This window comes from Elephantulus edwardii, unplaced genomic scaffold (assembly GCF_000299155.1).
Source record: "Elephantulus edwardii isolate Elephantulus edwardi_28Jun2011 unplaced genomic scaffold, EleEdw1.0 scaffold00022, whole genome shotgun sequence".
Taxonomy (NCBI): domain Eukaryota; kingdom Metazoa; phylum Chordata; class Mammalia; order Macroscelidea; family Macroscelididae; genus Elephantulus; species Elephantulus edwardii.
This window is the reverse complement of record NW_006399772.1, coordinates 1,787,836-1,797,704: the sequence shown is the minus strand read 5'-3', so window position 1 is coordinate 1,797,704 and position 9,869 is coordinate 1,787,836. Positions and strand designations below refer to the sequence as shown.

Below are 9,869 nucleotides of genomic sequence, written 5' to 3'. Positions count from 1 at the left end.
ACCTGACAGTTTTAAATGTTGTTGTTGTTAAGTGCCGAGTCGCAGGCCACTCATAGCGACCCTATGAAGGAGAGTCCTCGACCCTTGGGTGCCTTTCATCCTCTCTCCAGGTTCATGTGGTTTCCGGAGGCAAGCTATTATGGAAGTGGACGCCAGTCCTCCTTCCGTTGCTTGGGGTAGATTCCCAAATATCGACAGTTTTAAATAGTTTTTCTCTAAAAAGGGTTGTGTTTTGTTTTTTTCCCCTTTCCTTTCTTTTTTAAAAAAGCTATGAGACTTGGGGAAGGGATTGTGTAACAACAAAAGAATTTTTCTTTTACTTTTCAAAGAGAAGAGTGAACTGGGGGTGGAGGTTGAGCAGGGAGAAAAATAAAACAATGAATGAATAGAAAAAAATGTGCAACAATGAATACATGAAAATCTTACTTTTCTGTACATTTGCATTCAAATTACAATTAAAATAAAAGAATTGTATATGTAAAAATAAGCTATGAGAATGAGCAGGTGGACTGTGGTCTCCAGGAATGGTGGCGTCTCACTATTCTTGTGCTTTTTCCTTTGGGACCTCCAAGCAGTTGGGGTTGGGAGGGAGGGATCAAGGGTTCCTTGTAAACATCTGGACTTGGGCTGGGATGGGAGGTTGGTGTTGGGTGAAATGGGTGCCCTTCCCGCCACAGGCCTTGGGAGACTCAAGCATGTATTCCATCTCCACCGCCCCCATCATAGAACAAGACAATGGTTAAAAACCAGAACAAAGATCCAGGAAGGGGCTACCATCAAACAAGGACGCCTGTGGCAACCCCTCCCCCAAGTCTTTGGAGCTGAGGGAGGAGGGTGAGGGGAGCCAAGAACAGGGAGATTAAAGAAGGGAGACAGGGCCAGGGGACACAGGTGGGGAGCATGGTCCTCTTGCCCCATCTTCTTTGGGGGGTTATGGAGAGCAGAGAGGGCAGTGGCCCTGGAGGTACCATCCTGCCAGGCCTCACGGCCCCTTAGAGGAGGTTGTTCTTGATGAGGACGTCAGTGACGACAACAAACACAAATGGCACGTTCTTGGTGTCGGTGGCGCACGTGAAGTACGGGTAGATTTCCTTGGGGTCCTTGCTCTTGTTCAGACCCTCAGACTTGCTCTGGATGGAGCTGGCTGCCTCGTCGTACTTGTTGGCCCCTGTGGCCTCTGGGAAGCAGATGGTCAGAGGGCTGTGTGTGATCTTGTCCTCAAACAGGTCCTTCCTGTGGAGGAAGAGGATGATGGACGTGTCCGTGAACTACTTGTTGCAGATGCTGTCGGACAGCTTCGTGCTTTCATGCGTGCGGCTCGTCTCCGCGTCCTCAGCCAGGACATAGGCGCTCGAGGCCACGTGGAAGATGAGGGCGGTGACGCCCCCAAAGCAGTGGATCCACTTTTCCAGCTCAGAGCACTGACCACCCACATCCTTGAAGGTGACGTGCGTGTCCACGGGGCCTGTGTGGTCTTCACTCGGTCCGCAGCTCATCCTGCTGTGTGTGGATGTAGTCGCCTTGTGCAATGCGCTCCAGGTCGTTCGGCGGTAGGCGGCCGAGTCTTGGAGCTGCGAAAGCAGGCCTGCTCACCGTGGCCAGCCCAGGGTCTCCGGATGAGGTCGGCCAGGGCCTGTGGGAGCAGGCCATGCTCCTCTGCTGCGCAGGACAGAGCAAACAGCGGCCCAGAGTCCTGCACTGGAGGGATCAGCAAAGCGAATCTGCAGGTTGCCCATGGCCTTGACAATGGCCGTGATGGACTGCATGGTGTTGCTCTAGACAATAGCCCAGTACTGCCGGCTCTCCTCCTCTGAGTCGCCATCCTCGTGGATGCTCTTCATCTGCTTGACAATGGTTCTCTTCCCTGACTCGTGGCACCGAGCAGCACCAACTTCACCCCCTCGCCGCCTTCCGTGTTGACCATCCTGGAGCGCTCAGCCGCCTGATCCTGGGCCCTCATGGCTCTCCCCATCCCGCCGTCCACGCTCTCCCACTGGGCCCCGGGCGGGCAGCTCTCAGGTCGGAGTTTCAAGCACCTGTGGGCGGCCGCCTCAATTACTTTTACAAGAAAAAAAAAAACTGTGATAGTAGAGATTATACCACAATGATCCAACACGGTGATCAACAGAAGAATATGAAAAACTAGGAGACAAAGTTTAATACTTTAGTACAAAGTTGTTATGTGTCATTGGATCACCTGAGACTCACAGCGACCCTATGCACAATAGTTCTGAACTCTGCTCTATCTTGAGATCATCTCACTGTCTTAGACACACCTACCTTCATTACCCCTGTTACTGTGTCAATCCATCTCACTGGGGTCTTTCTCTACTGGGCCATCCTTCCTCCCTTCTAAACACGATGTCCTTCTCCAAGGACTGGTCCCTCCTGGCCACAAGCCCAAAAGTATGTGAATTGAAGTGGCTTGGTTTCACTCTCTCCAATACAGATCTCTTTGCTTGGTAGTCTCTGATATGTTCAATACTTTTGTTCAGAACCACAATGAAAAGGCATCTATTCTTCTTTTGTCATCCTTAGTTCAGCTCTCTGATGCACAGCAAGGAATTGTGAAGATCATGGTCAGAAGCAGGTGCACCTTAGTCTCTAGGCTTACATCATTGCTCTTTAGCACTTTGAAGAGGTCCCTGACAGCATAAATTTACCTAATGTAATTTGTCTTTTGAATTCCTGGTTGCTGATGCCAAGTGTTGATTGTGGAACTGGGCAAGCTGAAATTGTTAACAATTTCAATCTCTTGTTCATCTATCCATGGTGCTGCCTATTGATCCAGTGGTGAGAACCTTGCCTTCTTTATGTTGAATTTCAAATCCATACTGAAGACTACAGTCCTTGACCTTCTGCAGCAAATACTTGCAGGTTTTCCTCTATTTCAGCATAAAAAAGGTCGTGCCATCTGCAGGATGCGGAGTGCTGATGGGTCTTCCTCCAATCCTGATGCCGCATTCCTCCTCTTAAAGTCCAGCCTCCTGAATGATCTGTTCTGTATACAGATTGAAAAGATATGGAGACAGGACACATCCCTCAACCAGTCCTTTCCTGATTTGAACCATACTATATTTACTTGCTCTGTTTTGAAGACTGCTTCCTGGTCCAAGTATGGGTTTTACATGAACACAACCAAATTGTTAGTACAATAGTTTTAGGAAATTGCTTGAAAACTTTATGATCATGAGAAGAGATGTTAGCTTTAAGGTCATCTGGCCATCTGGATGTTTGAGAATGTCATATAAATCAGTGAGTGGACATATAAGTCCAGGTACAATTTTTTACCTTCTTTTTTGTCAGAGATGGACTCAAGAGTTTATTTTTTTTTTTTTTTAGTTTGATGGCACAAGGCTGGTGAGGGGCACTGAGTAGCACCTATACCAGGGAAATTTGAGAAATTCTTCAGTTGATGTCTTTTCAACCAAACAAAAATTACCTGTAAATACTTTGGGTAAGAATTGAAATTGGGTTTATCATGACAAGGGTTTGTTTGTTTTTGTTTGTTTGTTTGTTTCATTTGCAGGGGGAAAAGTGTTTCAATAATGCATAAAAGATTAGCAATATCTGAATGTATCTTATATTTTTTCTATAATTATATTTTATTAATTTTCATAAACATTTACAGAGATTTTGGGTTTCCATTCATTCATTGCACTATTCTCTCTACCCTCCTCCCAGTTTGTTCTTGTCCAAATGCCACAGTGCTTGTCAAAGCCAGTTCTGATTAATCTTCTTTGTCAGTGTGTCCTTTGTCATTCCCTATCACTCCTCCCTGAGAGAGACTTCACCCTGAGTCATAAGGAAAAGGGGATGGTGTATTCTCTTAGCTACTTCCTGCTGAAAAGGGACGCTGTGGGTTTCAGGGTGAAGATCTTCTCTCACTACTCTAAAGGGCCCCTTTGGCAGTAGGAAACACATAGACTATTATGGAGATTGATTTTGGGATTTAGATGCACTCTTATTGATTGTGCTTGGCCGTACATGTTCATATCCTTGAAGATGTATCATGGGGGTGTTGCAACCTAGAAGACACAAATTTGACTAACAAGTTATAAGTACATGAGTCAAAAATTATGGAAAAGTAAAAGAAAAGATTCTTTCATTGTTTTACAAACCCTCCCCCAGGTCCCCTCCACCATGTAGCCCTCGCTTTAGACTCCTGTGATGACAAGTGTATCTTATATTAAGTTGGAGTCGTTGCAAGCCAATTACAGCAAGGACATTAGTCCACTAGTACTATCTCAAACGGAATTAATTTGTACATCCCAGATAACTGAATTTGAGCAGGTTCGGCATGAGAAGAGGAAGATCTCACTAACAGCTAGAAAGAAGCAGCAAAGAATGTAGTGTGCATCCCACGGGGCCACATAGATTCCAGTATAATCCTGAGACAAACTGAGATCAAGATCGCAGCAGCAGCGTCAGAGAACCAGAGACTGCTGCGAGACAAAGCTGACAGGGGGCTGCTTACACAGCTGAACGGCGGGCCTTCGCCCAGGCTTGCTGGAGGTCCTGGAAGAGAGAGATTCCATAATTAATAAGAAAACTTGGTAGCACTGCTTTAAAGCCTTGAGGTCAAAAGGCCTGTGGGCAAGCCCGAGAAGATGTTCTGCAGAAACGTGTTCTATTGCCAATCTGTACTGTAACCTTTCAACTGCCCTAATAAACCTCATAACCTCATGACTGTGAGTTCTGTGTGGTCACTGCAGAAATTAGACGGTCTCCTATAATAGACCAGTGAGAGCCCTGGGAGGGGCTCGGATTGGTAGAAGTAGGCATGTGAGTGAGGGGATATGTCTGAAGTCATGAAAATCAGTTTGTGCTGTTGCTGTTGTTGAAGGAGACTATTGATCCTTGTGAAGTTAGTGGAGGTCAGAGATGGCTGCCCCTCATGCTAGCAGCAGTGTTTTTACATCAATGGAGCCAGGCTTTCTGACCCACAGAGTGAGAGACCTGAGTACCTTCTGGCCAGCACTTACAGAGTGGCATGACCGTGGGCACTTACCAACCTAGCTAAAGAGCTTTGTCACATGTGTCTGAGCAGAATAGATTCTGGGTTGGTCCAAGAACACAGAGGGGTAAGAGTACAAATATAGTCAAGAAACCAGAAAGCAGAAGCTAAAAAGATAAGGAGCTTGGGAAATACAGTGGCCTCAGTATCAAAAGATAGGGCCCTGATCTCTAGGGTTTCTAAGGGTGGGACCATTGCTGCCTAAACTTCAGAGTCAGAGCTACATCAACCAGAATCTGGAAGTGGGACTGCCATAGGTGAGTGCCAGGGAAATGGGCCAGAGCTGCTTTCCAAAGCTGGGTGCGTGCTGCCATGCCTATGAGACAGGAGAACTGGGCTTGCTGAGAACAAGGGTGTGAGGTTATGACTCAGTTGTACGAGGAAAATGTGCTTCTCCAAAGTGGAGGGAGCTGACTCACCTTTCCAGTTGACCCGGGAGAAGGAGCAGGAGCCTACTGCTGAAGGGCCTCCACCCAGAATCCAGCGAATGTGGCCAGCATGCATATCCCAGAGGGCAGGGCTGCTGCCTAGATTACTTCAGAGCAGAAGATAGCTTTTAAGCTACAGTAGCAGGTATAACTTGTTCTACAGGACTTGGCTTGTAAAAATGCCTTGATGCCTTTTACTCCTTCCTTCTCTCTGATTTCTCCCACCTACAATCCTGATGTCAAAGCTGTGCACTCAAGCACTCATTGCTGTCAAGTTGGAATCAACTCCTATCCGACCCTCTGGCAGGTTTTCTGAGGCTGTAAATCAGACAGGAGACTGACCATCTTTTTCCCATTGGAGGTGCAGGTAGATTCGATCTACCTGCTTTAGGGTTGGCAGAGCAACTCCCAATCCACTAAGTCACCAGAGCTCCCTTTAAGACGTACATGTTCCACAATTATACTAAGCACCAGTTAACTTGAAGAATTTTTGCTTTCAGAAGGAAGTTGGATATGTAGCTTATTTAAGACTCTTGGGGTTTTATATAATGGATCAAATGAGTTTTACATATAACAAGATAAACATTTTTGAGACCAGGGGACGAATGAGATGGATTAAACAGTGCTTCCTTGAAAACGTGTTAATTTGACCGAGCCTTGATAGTCAGTCATTTGGCAGTTATACAACAATGTGGTAAGTACTTAGATGCTGCTGTTGTTGTGTTTCTGTGTACCCATAGAATCAGAACCAACTCATACCTGACCCTCCGGTGGGCTTTCAGAGCCAGTTAAGAACATGAGAGGAGATTACCCATTCTTCTCCTATGGAGCAACTGGTGGCCAGGAACTGCATGCCTTTGTGATTGCAACATATTTTCTCTCATGATATAAACTGGCCTGATTTAAGGGTATTAGAATATGATGCAACATCCTTAATCAAGTCTTACCCTTAAACTAATATCAAGGGAGGTTTTTTTAGATATTGTCTACATCACCTTTAATCTTACACTAGATATAAAGACATGAGAGGCCTGCAGAGATCAGAGGGACCTAATATCAACAGGAAAAAATAATCAAGAATGGAGTGCATTCATTGAACTATGAACCCTTACACTGAGAACCTTTCAAAACCAGGAGACACAGAGGTAACAATTTTCCTCTGGGAAATGAACTTCTAGCCTCCTACCTTGTAAGTGAATAATTTTTTTGCTTATGGTATTTCTGGTATAGCAACACCAAATAAATCAAGACAGAGGGGCAGTGTTCACTTGTTGATGACTTACAACCAACTCATAGCTTACCCTCTAGTGGGTTTTCCAAAGAATGTGAATTGCACTGGAAGAGATGGTCCATCTTTCTGCTGTGGAACACTGGTGTGTTTCAGCCACCAGAGACTGTGGTTTGGGGATTAGCAGTGCAGCTCCACAGGGACACCACCACCAGAACTTCCCAACATCAGTGCAGTCTGGAAAAATTTTACATCTATCTTGAATCTTGCCAAGTGAAGTCAGTATCCCAGTCACTACAAAGATGTTTTCCAAGAGGGGATGATATTCTTTAATAATTTATTGGGCAATAAATTAGTGGTAACATGTTTACTTTCATTCTTGCTCTTTCGCATTTTAAAGAGGTATTTTGACAGATTTCCCCAGTGCAATGTGCCTTTTGATTTCTTTACAGCTGCTACGATAGGTTAATATTTTAGATCCAAATAAAATTGTTGACAATTTCATCATTTTCTCCATTTATCATGATGTTGCCTTTTGGTCTAATGGTGAGGATTTTTCTTTATGTTGAGATAGAATCCCTATTGAAGACTGTAGACCAAATCTTTGGTCTTCTGAAAGTGCTTTAAATCTTCTTCATGTTTTACAAGCGAAGTTGTAACATCTGTAAAGCAAGCAGTTGATGAATCTTCTTCTGTCATTCTTAGCCATTGTCCAGCTCCCTGATGTATAGCAAAGAATTGCAAAAACCATGGCCTGGATCAGGCACACCTTAGTCCTAAAATGACATTATTACTCTTTAGCTCTTGGCAAAGGTCCCTGATAGCAGATTTTCCCAATCCAATTTGTCTTTTGATTTCATGACTGCTAGTTCCAAGAGTGTTGATTGTGGAGCCGAGCAAGCTGTAATTGTTAACAATCTCAATCTCTTCTCCATCTATCAGGGTGCTACCAATTAGCCAAGTGGTGAGAATATTTGTTTTCTTGACCTTGAGCTTCAGTCCATACTGAAGAGTACAGTCCTTGATTTTCTGCAACAAATGCTTCAGGTCCTCAGTTTCAGCAGGCAAGGTGTCATCTGCATATTGCAGGTTGTTGATGAGTCTTTCTCTAATATTGGTCCCACACTACTCCTCATAAAGTCCATCTTCCTGAATGATTTGTTCTGCATACACATTGAAAAGGTATGGAGGATAGGACGCATCCCTGACACGCACCCTTACTGATTTTGAACCATGTTATCTTTCTTTGTTTGCTCTATTCTGATGATTGCTTCCTGGCCCACGTATAGGCTTCTAATGAGCACAATCAACTTCTTGGAGCAGCTTAAAACAATTTTGCCAATATTTCTTTAAGCTTTAATTCCTTAGTGATTCTTATATATGAATTAATACACAGATTAACAAGTAAAGCTATGGCCAAGCAAGCACGTAGATATCTGAAGGGGACCAATTTTTAATTATGTTGTTGTTGTGTACCATAGAGTCAGAACTGACCCATAGCTGACCCTCCAGTGAGTTTTCAGAGGCAGTTCACTGCAAGTGAGGAGATTACTCATCCTCTTCCACAGAGCAGCTGGTGGCCTCAAACTTACGCCTTCTGGATTGCAGTGCAGCTTCTTGCCACTAGTCCACATCCAATCCATATTGTCTAGTGATGGTATTTAGAGGGCAGTCTAATGAATGTTGGAAGCAATTAGACTCCTCCTGTGCTATTAACTGCATCTGAAAATCTGCAGGATGGTCAGCTGTTGGAGTGAAAATTCCTTTTTCCAGAAATTTGCAACATTTTACTTTTGGTGAACTAGAAAACACTTCTCATTGGTCTTGGCCTTCATATTTACAAGGAAACAAAGCCTCAACTAAACATCTTAGAGGTCAAAACCCATTTCAAAATTGCTTTCATTTCTAGACTCCCCAACCATGGCTCACCCACATGCCATTGCCAGCAACTAATAATTGTTCTCGACAGTGTTGACACTGGACATTGCTTTGACGTTACTGCTATCTTTGCAGGAAGCTCTAGCAGTTCTGCAATCCCAGGAATCTCTTTAACACAAATCACTTCTTCCTGACTTCCTTGTACCCTTGTGGTACCACATGATATCAAGGAGTCTGATTTAAAACAAAACAAACAAATAAAACCAACAAAAATATTCTGCCGATGACCTCATTTATTTATTGGTTCCTTAGTGTGAGATAAAGGACACTGTGTGCACAAGTCAAAACTGCTTTGTAAAAGAAATCAAAAGTAAACACAAATTCACTGAAATAGGCAAATAAATACCTAAAACCCTGACTCACAAGGCTAGGGAATCTAAGCAAAGGGTAAGCTTTGGATGTTTGGATCCATGATACAGTTTCTTTTTTGTCTCTTGCCTCTGCTTCCTTCTGTGAAATGGCTTCATCCTTATGTAAACTCTCCCACACGCTCTGAAGGATGGTTGTCGGCAGCCTCACATCACTATCTCCACGGCATAATAACTCAGAAAAAGAGATGCTTTCCGAGTGTCCCTCTATCCAATTGCACGAAGAATTCTGACAAGTCTCCACTTACTAAGCTAACTACTATGCTAACTCAGTTTAACTCAGCTCATTGCTGTCAAGTCAGATCCCACTCAGAGCTGACCCTCCAGCAGGCTTCAAACCTGTAAATTGCATGGGAGGCAAATGCCCGTTAGAATCCCGCGGAGTTGCTGGGTACATTTGAACAGCTGAAGAGACATCAGCTTTTTTTGTTCCTAGGTATCCATGAGGGACTACAATAACCTGTAGAGCTGAAATCTCTTATATAAGATGGTACAGTACAATTCTCAAAAAAACCCAAATCCAAACTCACTGCCATGAGGCCGATTCTGACTCACAGTGAATCTACGTTGGCTTTCCAAGGCTGTAAGTCCTAACAGGAAGAGCTTACCCACCCAGCTCCTACTAAGAAACTCATGAACCTCCAGAGACAGAGCCTTTTCATTAGCGAGGAACGACCTCATCAGAGATTACTTATAAAACCTCATATAAAGTCATTGTTTGTTGTTGTTGTGTTATGTGCCGTCAAGTCGTTTGTGACTCATAGCGACCCTATGTACAACAGCCCTAAACTCTGCTCTGTCCTGTACCAATCGCACCATCTCCGAAACACCCATCCCGATTACCCCAGTCACTGAATCAATCCACCTCATAGAGGGTCTTCCCCTCCTGC

General features: G+C 44.3%; 1 pseudogene; it reads right to left on the bottom strand.

The window, feature by feature from the left end:
• Nucleotides 1-992: 992 nt before the first annotated feature.
• LOC102859905 lies at nt 993-1,972 on the bottom strand (annotated as a pseudogene).
• Nucleotides 1,973-9,869: the final 7,897 nt, after the last annotated feature.